General features: G+C 38.7%; 1 protein-coding gene and 1 long non-coding RNA gene across 5 annotated transcripts in view; both read right to left on the minus strand.

Moving 5' to 3' along the window:
* The window catches only part of kdm2aa (lysine (K)-specific demethylase 2Aa), a 568226-nt gene that overhangs the window by 81781 nt on the left and 470478 nt on the right, over positions 1 to 15967 (minus strand). The gene's annotated exons all lie outside the window — the stretch shown is intronic.
* LOC144020584 (uncharacterized) lies at positions 12235 to 14275 on the minus strand. Its single transcript, XR_013283924.1, has 3 exons — positions 13676 to 14275; positions 13444 to 13527; positions 12235 to 12711 (listed from the first exon to the last, which is right to left on the minus strand). It is a non-coding gene; the product is annotated as an uncharacterized LOC144020584 (long non-coding RNA).

Here is a 15967-nt window from a genome sequence, read left to right on the forward strand (position 1 = left end):
AAGTTAATGCAGCTTTTATTTTCACGAAAAATCTTCAGACTTTGCGTCACCGTAGCGGCCACGCCCTTTGGCGAAAAGTTACAATATTCGGTGTGGGGCATGATCAACATCTTAAGGCTTTTCTGACCAATTTTCAAATGGATCCCTTCAACAAGCTCAGCACAGTAGCTAAAAACGTAAAGTATGACATTTATTGTAACCACTAGGTGGCGCTATATGTATAACTGAATTTTATCATATAGATGTTTTCAGGCCGTGACTATTACGTTGCCTGAGAAGTTTGAGATTTTTTGGAGCTTGAACATGGGAGTTATTAAGCATTTGCTCTTTCTGGACAAATGAAATTTTAAAGGCAATATTTGATGCCCCGCCCCCGTCATATAGTATTTCAAAAAGGCAAGATGTTTTGCCCAGTTGTTCTCTCAGGTCTTGAGATGATAAATGCCAAGTTTGAAGTCAATTGGATGAAAAATGTTTGCAAAGGGGGAAAAAGCATGACCACAGTGAATGTGCCAAAATAGGCCAAAATTGGACATAAAAAAATTCATAGCTCACTTCCTGTAAATTTTAGCTACATGGTCCCAATAGACTTTTTTGTGCGTCTCGGGTTGCTACACGTGCCTGCCAATTTTTGTTGCTCTAGCTCAAACGTGCCGGGCTTGGTTTTTATTTTTCTACGCTAGGGGGCGCTATCGAGTCGCATTGTTATGACGACTTAATAATATCAAATTTTTCGCCGGGCCTGAGGAGTGTGCAAAGTTCGGTGAGTTTTCGTGAATGTTTAGGTACCCAAAATCGCGATTGTTTGCGGAGAATAAAGAAGAAGAAGAAGAATAATAATAACTAGAGCTGCGAGCAGCTATAAAGGGCCCTCGCAGCCCGGGCCACGTTGGGGTATTTGCACGTTGGGGAACTTGCACATTGGGGTACTGGCACATTGGAAGCAGAATTTCTTTGAAAATGGCATGATAAACATGTGGACTTTTTTTTTTTTTCTTTGCCAGGTGTGATGAGTGTGTCAAGCTCAATGGGTTTTGGTGATTGTTAAGATCTGCAAAAATCAGCGTCTTTTTTTTATTTTTAGGCAATGAGTTGCTCTGATTGGTATTTTTCGTAAAAGTATATATACACACATCATCGCTCGTACTCATTGCACAATGTTGCTTTTATTGTCCATAGAGGCGATAAAAAAAATAAATAAAACTAAATAAAAAATACGTATGTTTGGATAGGTCTGATACCAGTGAACATATTGAGTGGTGGAAAGTAAAAGAATATTCATAAATGACTTAGTTATCACACTTACAATGAGTTTACAATTTTTGCAAAAATACCGTAAGTGAGGCATTTTTTTTTATGCCTCAAGGACTAGGTGGCGCTGTATTTATAACTGAATTTTGTCATAGAGATACCTTCAGGCCTTGACTCTAAATATACATTTCAAATATGGGATTTTTTGGAGCATGTACCTGGGAGTTATTAAGCATAGCCTTCATTCACGATATTGCTTTTAATGTCCATAGAGGCTATCAAAAATACATAAAACTAAATAACAAAAATATGTATGTTTGGTTAGGTCTGATGCCAGTGAATATTTTGAGTGGTGGAAGGTAAAAGAATATTCCTAAATGACTTAGTTATCACACTTAGAATGAGTTTACATTTTTTGTACAAAATACCGTAAGTGGGGTATTTTTTTTTCATGCCTCAAGGGCTAGGTGGCGCTGCATATATAACTGAATGTTGTCATAGAGATACCTTCAGGCCTTGACGATAAACGTACATGTCAAGTTTGGGATTTTTTGGAGCATGTATCGGGGAGTTATTAAGCATATCCTTTTTCAGTGCGAAACACAAATTTTGATGCCCCGCCCTCATCATATAGTATTTCCAAAAGTCAAGATTTTTCCGTCTGTTGTTGGCTCAGGTCTTGGCATGGTCCAGGTCAAGTCATAAGTCAGTCGGATAAAACGTGTAGGAGAAGTGGGCAAAAGTATGCCCTCTGAAAATGTGCAAAAATCGTAAAAAATGGGACATTCAAAAATTCGTAGCTCACTTCCTGTTCATTTTAGCATATGGGTCCAAGAGACTTTTTTGTAGGTCTTTGGCTCCCTCATACACGTAAAAATTTTCGTAGATCTTGCTTAAACGTACAATCGGGGCTGCTTCGTTAAAAATTTCTAGGGGGCGCTATTGAGTCATTTTTGTAAAAATAGCACAATCAACAATAAAATATTGTTCATTTTACCAGGCCAGATGTGTGTGCCAAGTTTCATGAGTTTCTGCGCATGTTTAGACCCTCAAAACTGGCGTTGTTTTCTTGGCGAACAGTGCTTAGCCACGCCCACAGCGATTCGCGAAAACTCACAAACTTCGTGTTGTGACATCATGAAGGCCGAAACCCTCATCTGAGCAAATATGAGGTTGGTCCAGTTAACGTGTTTGGAGAAAAAATGTACAAGAAAATTCGTAAGAAAAAAAATTGCCACTAGGTGGCGCTATCAGTAAGATGAAATATAAGTTCGTAGATGTCTTTAGGGCTGGACTCTCATCAAATGTGTGAAATTTTGAGAAGATAGGATCATCTCGGTCAATTTCATGCAGCTTTTATTGTCACGAAAAATCTTCAGACTTTGCGGCACCGTAGCGGCCACGCCCTTTGGCGAAAAGTTACAATATTCGGTGTTGGGCATGATCAACATCTTAAGGCTTTTCTGACCAACTTTCAACTGGATCCCTTCAACGAGCTCAGCGCAGTAGCTAAAAACGTAAAGTATGACATTTATTGTCACCACTAGGTGGCGCTATATGTATAACTGAATTTGATCATATAGATGTTTTCAGGCCGTGACTATTACGTTGCCTGAGAAGTTTGAGATTTTTTGGAGCTTGAACATGGGAGTTATTAAGCATTTGCTCTTTCTGGACAAATGAAATTTTAAACGCAATATTTGATGCCCCGCCCCCGTCATATAGTATTTCAAAAAGGCAAGATGTTTTGCCCAGTTGTTCTCTCAGGTCTTGAGATGATAAATGCCAAGTTTGAAGTCAATTGGATGAAAAATGTTTGCAAAGGGGGAAAAAGCATGACCACAGTGAATGTGCCAAAATAGGCCAAAATTGGACATAAAAAAATTCATAGCTCATTTCCTGTACATTTTAGCTACATGGTCCCAATAGACGTTTTTGTGCGTCTCGGGGTGCTACACGTGCCTGCCAATTTTCGTTGCTCTAGCTCAAACGTGCCAGGCTTGGTTTTTATTTTTCTACGCTAGGGGGCGCTATAGAGTCGCGTTGTTATGACGACTTCATAATATCAAATTTTTCGCCGGGCCTGAGGAGTGTGCAAAGTTTGGTGAGTTTTCGTGAATGTTTAGGTACTCAAAAATGCGATCGTTTACGGAGAAGAAGAAGAAGAAGAAGAAGAAGAAGAAGAAGAATAACTAGAGCTGCGAGCAGCTATAAAGGGCCCTCGCAGCCCGGGCCACGTTGGGGTCCTTGCACGTTGGGCTACTGGCATATTGGAAGCAAAATTTCTTTGAAAATGGCATAATAAACGTTTACATGTAGAATATTTTTTTTTGCCAGTGTGTGTCAAGCTCAACGGGTTTTGGTGGTTGTTAAGACCTGCAAAAATCAGCGTCCTTTTTTATTTTTAGGCAATGAGTTGCCCTGATTGGTATTTTTTGTAAAAGTGTATATACACATCATCGCTCGTTGTACTCATTGCACAATGTTACTTTTATTGTCCAAAGGGGCAATCAAAAATGAATAAAACAAAATGGAAACGTACATACGTTTGGATCGGTGTGAAGCCAGTGAACAATTTGAGTGGTGGAAACTAAAAGAATATTCATAAATGACTTAGTTATCACACTTAGAATGAGTGTACATTTTTTGTACAAAACACCGTATGTGGGTTTTTATATATATATATATATATACATATATATATATATATATATATATATATATTATATATATATATATATATATATATATATATATATATATATATATATATATATATATAAATGCCTCAAGGGCTAGGTGGCGCTGTATTTATAACTGAATGTTGTCATTGAGATACCTTCAGGCCTTGATTATAAGCATACATGTCAAGTGTGGGATTTTTTTTGGAGCATGTACCGTGGAGTTATTAAGCATATCCTTCATTCACGATATTGCTTTTAATGTCCATAAAGGCTATCAAAAATAAATAAAAATATATATATGTTTGGATAAGTCTGATGCCAGTGAACATTTTGAGTAGTGGAAACTAAAAGAATATTCATAAATGACTTAGTTATCACACTTAGAATGAGTTTACATTTTTTGTACAAAATACCGTATGTGGGGTATTTTTTTTTTATATAAAGCCTCAAGGGCTAGGTGGCGCTGTATTTATAACTGAATGTTGTCATAGAGATACCTTCAGGCCTTGATTATAAGCATACATGTCAAGTGTGGGATTTTTTTTGGAGCATGTACCGTGGAGTTATTAAGCATATCCTTCATTCACGATATTGCTTTTAATGTCCATAGAGGCTATCAAAAATAAATAAAAATATATATATGTTTGGATAAGTCTGATGCCAGTGAACATTTTGAGTGGTGGAAACTAAAAGAATATTCATAAATGACTTCGTTATCACACTTAGAATGAGTTTACATTTTTTGTACAAAATACCGTATGTGGGGTATTTTTTTTTCATGCCTCAAGGGCTAGGTGGCGCTGCATATATAACTGAATGTTGTCATAGAGATAACTTCAGGCCTTGACGATAAACATACATGTCAAGTTTGGGATTTTTTGGAGCATGTACCGGGGAGTTATCAAGCATATCCTTTTTCATTGCCAAACACAAATTTTGATGCCCCGCCCTCATCATATAGTATTTCGAAAAGTCAAAATTTTTCCCCTTGTCGTTGGCTCAGGTCTTGACATGGTCCAGGCCAAGTCTTAACTCAGTCGGATGAAACGTGTAGGAGAAGTGGGCAAAAGTCTGCCCCCTGTGAATGTGCAAAAATCGTCAAAAATGGGACATTCAAAAATTCGTAGCTCACTTCCTGTTCATTTTAGCATATGGGTACAAGAGACTTTTTTGTAGGTCTTGGGCTCCCTCATACACCTAAAAATATTCGTCGTTCTTGCTTAAACGTACAACTGGGGCTGTTTCGTTAAAGATTTCTAGGGGGCGCTATTGAGTCATTTTTGTAAAAATAGCACAATCGCCGATAAAAAATTGCTCATTTTACCAGGCCAGATGTGTGTGCCAAGTTTCGTGTGTTTCTGTGCATGTTTAGACCCTCAAAACTGGCGTTGTTTTCTTGGCGAACAGCGCTTGGCCACGCCCACAGCGACTCGCGAAAACTCACAAACTTCGTGTTGTGACAGCATGAAGGCCGACACCCTCATCTGAGCAAATATGAGGTAGGTCCAGTTAACATGGTTGGAGAAAAACATTGAAGAAAAATCGTAAGAAAAAAAATTGCCAGTAGGTGGCGCTATCAGTAAGATGAAATATAAGTTTGTAGATGTCTTTAGGGCTGGACTCTCATCAATTGTGTACAATTTTGAGAAGATAGCATCATCTCGGTCAAGTTAATGCAGCTTTTGTTGTCACGAGAAATCTTCAGACTTTGCGGCACCGTAGCGGCCACGCCCTTTGGCGAAAAGTTACAATATTCGGTGTGGGGCATGATCAACATCTTAAGGCTTTTCTGACCAATTTTCAACTGGATCCCTTCAACGAGCTCAGCACAGTAGCTAAAAACGTAAAGTATGATATTTATTGTAACCACTAGGTGGCGCTATATGTATAACTGAATTTTATCATATAGATGTTTTCAGGCCGTGACTATTACGTTGCCTGATAAGTTTGAGATTTTTTGGAGCTTGAACATGGGAGTTATTAAGCATTTGCTCTTTCTGGACAAATGAAATTTTAAAGGCAATATTTGATGCCCCGCCCCCGTCATATAGTATTTCGAAAAGGCAAGACTTTTAGCCCAGTTGTTCTCTCACGTCTTGAGATGATAAATGCCAAGTTTTAAGTTAATTGGATGAAAAATGTTTGCAGAGGGGGAAAAAGCATGACCACAGTGAATGTGCCAAAATAGGCCAAAATTGGACATTAAAAAATTCATAGCTCATTTCCTGTACATTTTAGCTACATGGTCCTAATAGACTTTTTTGTGCATCTCGGGGTGCTACACGTGCCTGCCAATTTTCGTTGCTCTAGCTCAAACGTGCCGGGCTTGGTTTTTATTTTTCTACGCTAGGGGGCGCTATAGAGTTGCGTTGTTATGACGACTTCATAATATCAAATTTTTCGCCGGGCCTGAGGAGTGTGCAAAGTTCGGTGAGTTTTCGTGAATGTTTAGGTACTCAGAAATGCGATCGTTTACGGAGAAGAAGAAGAAGAAGAATAATAATAATAATAATAATAATAATTCGAACGAAAAACAATAGGGACCTCGCAGCGGTCGCTGCTCGGGCCCTAATAACTAGAGCTGCGAGCAGCTATAAAGGGCCCTCGCAGCCCGGGCCACGTTGGGGTCCTTGCACGTTGGGGTACTTGCACGTTGGGGTACTGGCACGTTGGGGTACTGGCATATTGGAAGCAAAATTTCTTTGAAAATGGCATAATAAACGTTTACATGTAGAATATTTTTTTGCCAGTGTGTGTGTCAAGCTCAACGGGTTTTGGTGATTGTTAAGACCTGCAAAAATCAGCGTCCTTTTTTATTTTTAGGCAATGAGTTGCCCTGATTGGTATTTTTTTGTAAAAGTGTATATACACATCATCGCTCGTTGTACTCATTGCACAATGTTACTTTTATTGTCCAAAGGGGCAATCAAAAATGAATAAAACAAAATGGAAACGTACATACGTTTGGATCGGTGTGAAGCCAGTGAACAATTTGAGTGGTGGAAACTAAAAGAATATTCATAAATGACTTAGTTATCACACTTAGATTGAGTGTACATTTTTTGTACAAAATACCGTATGTGGGGTATTTTTTTTTTTTTATATATAAGCCTCAAGGGCTAGGTGGCGCTGTATTTATAACTGAATGTTGTCATAGAGATACCTTCAGGCCTTGATTATAAGCATACATGTCAAGTGTGGGATTTTTTTTTGGAGCATGTACCGTGGAGTTATTAAGCATATCCTTCATTCACGATATTGCTTTTAATGTCCATAGAGGCTATCAAAAATAAATAAAAATATATATATGTTTGGATAAGTCTGATGCCAGTGAACATTTTGAGTGGTGGAAACTAAAAAAATATTCATAAATGACTTAGTTATCACACTTAGAATGAGTGTACATTTTTTGTACAAAATACCGTATGTGGGGTATTTTTTTTTCATGCCTCAAGGGCTAGGTGGCGCTGCATATATAACTGAATGTTGTCATAGAGATAACTTCAGGCCTTGACGATAAACATACATGTCAAGTTTGGGATTTTTTGGAGCATGTACCGGGGAGTTATGAAGCATATCCTTTTTCATTGTGAAACACAAATTTTGATGCCCCGCCCTCATCATATAGTATTTCGAAAAGTCAAAATTTTTCCCCCTGTCGTTGGCTCAGGTCTTGACATGGTCCAGGCCAAGTCTTAACTCAGTCGGATGAAACGTGTAGGAGAAGTGGGCAAAAGTCTGCCCCCTGTGAATGTGCAAAAATCGTCAAAAATGGGACATTCAAAAATTCGTAGCTCACTTCCTGTTCATTTTAGCATATGGGTACAAGAGACTTTTTTGTAGGTCTTGGGCTCCCTCATACACCTAAAAATATTCGGTGTTCTTGCTTAAACGTACAACCGGGGCTGCTTCGTTAAAAATTTCGAGGGGGCGCTATTGAGTCATTTTTGTAAAAATAGCACAATCAACAATAAAATATTGCTCATTTTACCAGGCCAGATGTGTGTGCCAAGTTTCAGGAGTTTCTGTGCATGTTTAGACCCTCAAAACTGGCGTTGTTTTCTTGGCGAACAGCGCTTAGCCACGCCTACAGCAATTCGCGAAAACTCACAAACTTCGTGTTGTGACATCATGAAGGCCGAAACCCTCCTCTGAGCAAATATGAGGTAGGTCCAGTTAACGTGTTTGGAGAAAAACGTAGAAGAAAATTCGTAAGAAAAAAAATTGCCACTAGGTGGCGCTATCAGTTAGATGAAATGTAAGTTAGTAGATGTCTTTAGAGCTGGACTCTCATCAAATGTGTGAAATTTTGAGAAGATAGGATCATCTCGGTCAAGTTAATGCAGCTTTTATTTTCACGAAAAATCTTCAGATTTTGCGTCACCGTAGCGGCCACGCCCTTTGACGAAAAGTTACAATATTCGGTGTGGGGCATGATCAACATCTTAAGGCTTTTCTGACCAATTTTCAAATGGATCCCTTCAACAAGCTCAGCACAGTAGCTAAAAACGTAAAGTATGACATTTATTGTAACCATTAGGTGGCGCTATATGTATAACTGAATTTTGTCATATAGATGTTTTCAGGCTGTGACTATTACGTTGCCTGAGAAGTTTGAGATTTTTTGGAGCTTGAACATGGGAGTTATTAAGCATTTGCTCTTTCTGGACAAATGAAATTTTAAAGGCAATATTTGATGCTCCGCCCCCGTCGTATAGTATTTCGAAAAGGCAAGATGTTTTGCCCAGCTGTTCTCTTAGGTCTTGAGATGATAAATGCCAAGTTTGAAGTCAATTGGATGAAAAATGTTTGCAAAGGGGGAAAAAGCATGACCACAGTGAATGTGCCAAAATAGGCCAAAATTGGACATTAAAAAATTCATAGCTCACTTCCTGTACATTTTAGCTACATGGTCCCAATAGACTTTTTTGTGCGTCTCGGGGTGCTACACGTGCCTGCCAATTTTCGTTGCTCTAGCTCAAACGTGTCGGGCTTGGTTTTTATTTTTCTACGCTAGGGGGCGCTATAGAGTCGCGTTGTTATAACGACTTCATAATATCAAATTTTTCGCCGGACCTGAGGAGTGTGCAAAGTTTGGTGAGTTTTCGTGAATATTTAGGTACCCAAAATCGCGATTGTTTGCGGAGAATAAAGAATAATAATAATAATAATAATAATAATTTTTACAAAAACAATAGGGACCTCGCAGCGGTCGCTGCTCGGGCCCTAATAATAATAATTCGAACGAAAAACAATAGGGACCTCGCAGCGGTCGCTGCTCGGGCCCTAACTAGAGCTGCGAGCAGCTATAAAGGGCCCTCGCAGCCCGGGCCACGTTGGGGTCCTTGCACGTTGGGGTACTTGCACGTTGGGGTACTGGCACGTTGGGGTACTGGCATATTGGAAGCAAAATTTCTTTGAAAATGGCATAATAAACGTTTACATGTAGAATATTTTTTTGCCAGTGTGTGTGTCAAGCTCAACGGGTTTTGGTGATTGTTAAGACCTGCAAAAATCAGCGTCCTTTTTTATTTTTAGGCAATGAGTTGCCCTGATTGGTATTTTTTTGTAAAAGTGTATATACACATCATCGCTCGTTGTACTCATTGCACAATGTTACTTTTATTGTCCAAAGGGGCAATCAAAAATGAATAAAACAAAATGGAAACGTACATACGTTTGGATCGGTGTGAAGCCAGTGAACAATTTGAGTGGTGGAAACTAAAAGAATATTCATAAATGACTTAGTTATCACACTTAGAATGAGTGTACATTTTTTGTACAAAATACCGTATGTGGGGTATTTATTTATTTTTTTATATAAGCCTCAAGGGCTAGGTGGCGCTGTATTTATAACTGAATGTTGTCATAGAGATACCTTCAGGCCTTGATTATAAGCATACATGTCAAGTGTGGGATTTTTTTTTGGAGCATGTACCGTGGAGTTATTAAGCATATCCTTCATTCACGATATTGCTTTTAATGTCCATAGAGGCTATCAAAAATAAATAAAAATATATATATGTTTGGATAAGTCTGATGCCAGTGAACATTTTGAGTGGTGGAAACTAAAAAAATATTCATAAATGACTTAGTTATCACACTTAGAATGAGTGTACATTTTTTGTACAAAATACCGTATGTGGGGTATTTTTTTTTCATGCCTCAAGGGCTAGGTGGCGCTGCATATATAACTGAATGTTGTCATAGAGATAACTTCAGGCCTTGACGATAAACATACATGTCAAGTTTGGGATTTTTTGGAGCATGTACCGGGGAGTTATCAAGCATATCCTTTTTCATTGTGAAACACAAATTTTGATGCCCCGCCCTCATCATATAGTATTTCGAAAAGTCAAAATTTTTCCCCCTGTCGTTGGCTCAGGTCTTGACATGGTCCAGGCCAAGTCTTAACTCAGTCGGATGAAACGTGTAGGAGAAGTGGGCAAAAGTCTGCCCCCTGTGAATGTGCAAAAATCGTCAAAAATGGGACATTCAAAAATTCGTAGCTCACTTCCTGTTCATTTTAGCATATGGGTACAAGAGACTTTTTTGTAGGTCTTGGGCTCCCTCATACACCTAAAAATATTCGGCGTTCTTGCTTAAACGTACAACCGGGGCTGCTTCGTTAAAAATTTCGAGGGGGCGCTATTGAGTCATTTTTGTAAAAATAGCACAATCAACAATAAAATATTGCTCATTTTACCAGGCCAGATGTGTGTGCCAAGTTTCAGGAGTTTCTGTGCATGTTTAGACCCTCAAAACTGGCCTTGTTTTCTTGGCGAACAGCGCTTAGCCACGCCTACAGCAATTCGCGAAAACTCACAAACTTCGTGTTGTGACATCATGAAGGCCGAAACCCTCCTCTGAGCGAATATGAGGTAGGTCCAGTTAACGTGTTTGGAGAAAAACGTAGAAGAAAATTCGTAAGAAAAAAAATTGCCACTAGGTGGCGCTATCAGTTAGATGAAATGTAAGTTAGTAGATGTCTTTAGAGCTGGACTCTCATCAAATGTGTGAAATTTTGAGAAGATAGGATCATCTCGGTCAAGTTAATGCAGCTTTTATTTTCACGAAAAATCTTCAGATTTTGCGTCACCGTAGCGGCCACGCCCTTTGACGAAAAGTTACAATATTCGGTGTGGGGCATGATCAACATCTTAAGGCTTTTCTGACCAATTTTCAAATGGATCCCTTCAACAAGCTCAGCACAGTAGCTAAAAACGTAAAGTATGACATTTATTGTAACCACTAGGTGGCGCTATATGTATAACTCAATTTTGTCATATAGATGTTTTTAGGCTGTGACTATTACGTTGCCTGAGAAGTTTGAGATTTTTTGGAGCTTGAACATGGGAGTTATTAAGCATTTGCTCTTTCTGGACAAATGAAATTTTAAAGGCAATATTTGATGCTCCGCCCCCGTCGTATAGTATTTCGAAAAGGCAAGATGTTTTGCCCAGCTCTTCTCTTAGGTCTTGAGATGATAAATGCCAAGTTTGAAGTCAATTGGATGAAAAATGTTTGCAAAGGGGGAAAAAGCATGACCACAGTGAATGTGCCAAAATAGGCCAAAATTGGACATTAAAAAATTCATAGCTCACTTCCTGTACATTTTAGCTACATGGTCCCAATAGACTTTTTTGTGCGTCTCGGGGTGCTACACGTGCCTGCCAATTTTCGTTGCTCTAGCTCAAACGTGTCGGGCTTGGATTTTATTTTTCTACGCTAGGGGGCGCTATAGAGTCGCGTTGTTATAACGACTTCATAATATCAAATTTTTCGCCGGACCTGAGGAGTGTGCAAAGTTTGGTGAGTTTTCGTGAATATTTAGGTACCCAAAATCGCGATTGTTTGCGGAGAATAAAGAAGAAGAATAATAATAACTAGAGCTGCGAGCAGCTATAAAGGGCCCTCGCAACCCGGGCCACGTTGGGGTATATGCAAGTCGGGGGACTTGCACGTTGGGGTACTGTTAAATAGACAAGGACCATGGAAAATAGAAATGCATTTGCCGTGCCTTGTGTGTAAAAAGGTGCAGTAAAAGGCCAAAAATGATGCACAATTCCCAAAATAAATTCAAAAGTGTGGACTTTCTGATGTGTGTGCAAAGTTTCATGAAAAGTCGCTCGTTTGATATTCAAAACCAGCATCTGTTTATTTGAAAACATTGCATGGCACAGAGATGGTGTGTGATCAAATAAAAAGCTTTTTGATGACTCTTAATGTGGTGTCGCTGTGCAACACATATGTATTCATGACATAGTGAAGTATTGTGACAGTTTTGTAGGGTCCAGCAAACAGTAAATGTGTGACAGTTATTCAAGAAAAAATGTAGCTTTGAAGCAGGCTAACCAATGACATCATCTAAAGGGGAAAAAAGCACATGAGCAAGCATAGGTATAAGTAGAGGAGAAAAAGAGATGAAAGAAGTGCGAGAGATGGAACAGGAGAGGAATGCAGCTGTTTATGTATAGCTGTTGTAACAGGACAGATTAAATAACACTTTAACCTGGGGTTAACAGCGCCCTAGGACAGATAAACTCTTTAGTGTAAAAGTTTTCTGGGACAGATGAATCCCTTGGGGTCAAAGAGTTTGGGTTAGCACATAGTCTGTCTTAGGATAATGTAACCTCCATGGATGAATTAGTCCTAGGACGCTTTGACCTGCGGGCTAAAACTTCAGGGGGGTTAACCTGTCCTGTTATATTGTGATCATCGTCTTCGTGCATGTCCTCAGTGGCTTCTTCTGTCTGTGTGGCAGCATTTGATACATCTGTAGAACAAAAAAGAATGAAGAATCATGTTAGATCTGTGAAGTTTGGTTGTCTTAGGTGTAGTTTACAGAACAGTCGTGTGCATATTTTTAGCATGGTAGTGTCTTAATACAAATGCATATTATGTAATGCACTGTATATGGATATTACAGACGTAATATTTGACGGTGATCTTATATTCATAGTTTTTGCCCGTTAATAAATAATATAGCTAGTAAGTAATAAGACACGCAAAAATGGTATAGTTGAATCCTCTGAGTCAAAAAGCAATGTTTTAGGATTGTGTGATGAAATGATGAATAAAAGTAAGGATACGACAGGTACATAAATGGTTATATATACACACGGACATATATATTTATACAGTATAACAGTGCCGCATGTATTGGTTTTAAGGAAAGAGTTGAAAAGCAGTGTTCAGAAAAAAGCATAAGACGCACAAAGTACCATTTCACTACATGTAATAAGTTGTCAAGTAGACATGTGAATTAAGTGGTTAAGATAGTGGCTACTGTGCAAGTAAGCTTCAATTGTCTCTAAAAGGTTAGCATATGTGTTCTACATGATATCAATGGCTAGACGTGCTCGTGGAGAAACATTACAAACAGAAAAACACACTAAAGGTGCCTTTAACAAACCTGTTAATAAATGAGAACTTAATACATATATGTATGGCATACTGTATATGATTGAGAAAGTTGTCCTGTTTAGTTTATGTATTGTATACTTACGGAAAAAAGTTGGCAATCTTTGCGTATGGAGATGATTAGAGGGTCTTTACCAAAAGAGAATTTGCTTGTTGATTTGTTCATGTTCTGTAGAAAAGCAAAGGAGTAGAAATAAATACAGTATCATACTTCATAAACATACAAGAAATTTGTAGCTGTATTAACCATTGTTGGTATTTGAAGTGATAATTTAGGAATAGAAGTGTAGTGATTGCAGAATTTATAGAGTGCTTACCTTGTATGACTTTGTAGATGGAAATGTCTTTTGTTGAAAGAGCTCTTTGTTGTCTACTATATATGCAAGGACAAGCATAAGTAGGTGTGGTTATGAAGTACTTGACCATTGAAATAAAGCAGTGGTATCAAATGTATGGACCGTGGTTTGGCTCAGGCCTGCAAAGGGGTTTAATGTGGCACAAGAGATAATCTTGTAAGGTACAAAAAATAATAATAATATAATAGGTATGCCTCTGAGTTTTCACAAATCTAGGTCAAGTCAAGTCATCTTTAGTTATTTTGCGCTTGAATCATCCAATCGGAAATGCTCCATAAAAAATGTATAGAGGGTGCGATTTATTGCAAATTGCACAAGAAATCTCTAAAAATTCATGTTAATGACAAGTCTGATGTGTGTGCAAAGTTTCACGAGTTTTCACACATGTATAGATAAAAAAAAACAAAGCAGCACTTTACTTGGCAACCAATGCATCGCTATAGCAGCAGCGTGCGACAAAATAAAAAACTTTCGATAAATTTGCATCTTAAACATCTTAAGATGAAACACACCAAGTTTGAACACGGTCGGATGAATTTTGTAGGAGGAGTTAAAATATGACCCCTAAAAAAGGCCACAAAAAAAGTCTACAAATCCCATCATAAATCAAAATGGCGGACTTCCTGTTTGGTTAAGCACATGGTTCCAAGAGACTTTTTTGTACATCGTGGGCTCTTATGTATGCCTCTAAATTATCATAGCGCTAGGTGAAACGTACAACCGGGAATGCTTCGTTAAAGAGGAGTTTTTTAGCTCAAAATGTGATGCCCGGCCCCTACGGGACTTCCTGTTGGGTTTAGCACATGGCACCAAGAGACTTTTTTGTACATCGTGGGCTGTTACATTTGTCTCCAAATTTTCGTAGCTCTAGCTGCTTCGTACAACTGGGAATGCTTCATTAAGAAGTAATTTTTTCCTTTGCAAACTGTGCATGCCACGGCAACAGCGTGCGACAAAATAAAAAGCTTTCAATAACTTTTCATCTTCAACATCTTAAGATGAATCACACCAAGTTTGGAGATGATCGGATAAACTCTGTAGGAGGAGTTCGTTAAAATAAGACCCCTATGAAATGGCCCAAAAAATGGCAACACGTTCCAAAGTAAATCAAAATGGCGGACTTCCTGTTCGGTTTAGCATATGGTTCAAAAAGAGTTTTTTGTACCTTGAGGGCTGTTACATATGTCTTCAAATATTGGTAACTCTAGGTGAAATGTACAGCCGGGAATGCTTCATTAAGTTAGAATTTTGAAACACAAAATTTGATGCCTCGCCTCTGGCGGACTTCCTGTTAGGTTTAGCATATGGCACCAACAGGCTTTTTTGTAGATCATAGTCTGTTACATATGTGTACCAATTTTCGTAGCTCTAGATTAAACGTACCACCGGCAATGCTTCGTTAAGTAAGAATTTTGAAACTGTAAATTTGATGCCCCGCCACCGTCATATAGTATGTCAAAAACTTTAGATTTTTTACCATGATGTTGTCCCAGGTGTTGAGATGGTACAGCCCAAGTTTGAAGTCAATCGGGTTAACCGTGTAGGAGAAGCGGGCAAAAGTATGACCCCTGTAAATGTGCAAAAATGGGCCAAAATTGGACATTCAAATACTCATACCTCACTTCCTGTCTATTTTAGGGTACACATATCAAAGAGGTTTTTGTTCATCTGGATGTGCTACAGGTGCCACACAATTTTCGTAGCCATAGGACAATCGTAGCGGGACAGGGATCCGTTAAACCTATGTAGGTGGCGCTACAGAGCCATTTTTCTGTTATCATGTATGGCGACTTTAAAATATCAAATTTTTCGCCAGACCCGATCTGCGTGTAAAGTTTGGTGAGTTTTCGTTCATGTTTAGTGCCTCAAAAATGTGGTTGTTTGCGGAAAAGAATAATAACAAAGAAGAAGAAGAAGAACTAGAGCTGCGAGCAGCTATAAAGGGCCCTCGCAACCTGGGCCACGTTGGGGTACTTGCACGTCGGGGTACTGGCACGTTGGGGTACTGTCAAATCGGACAAGGACCATCTAAAATGTTTTTGACAAGCTTTGTGAGTGCAAAAGGCCAAAGATGGTGTGCAATTCCCAAAATAAATTAAAAATGGCGGACTTCCTTTTAGGTTTAGCATACGGCTACAGAATACTTTTTGTAGGTCTTAAGCTAATAGGTATGCCTCCCAGTTTTCACAAATCTAGGTCAAGTCATCTTTAGTTGTGTATCGCTTGAATCATACAATTGGAAATGCTCCATAA

The sequence above is a fragment of the Festucalex cinctus genome, chromosome 6, assembly GCF_051991245.1.
Source record: "Festucalex cinctus isolate MCC-2025b chromosome 6, RoL_Fcin_1.0, whole genome shotgun sequence".
Classification (NCBI taxonomy): Eukaryota; Metazoa; Chordata; class Actinopteri; order Syngnathiformes; family Syngnathidae; genus Festucalex; species Festucalex cinctus.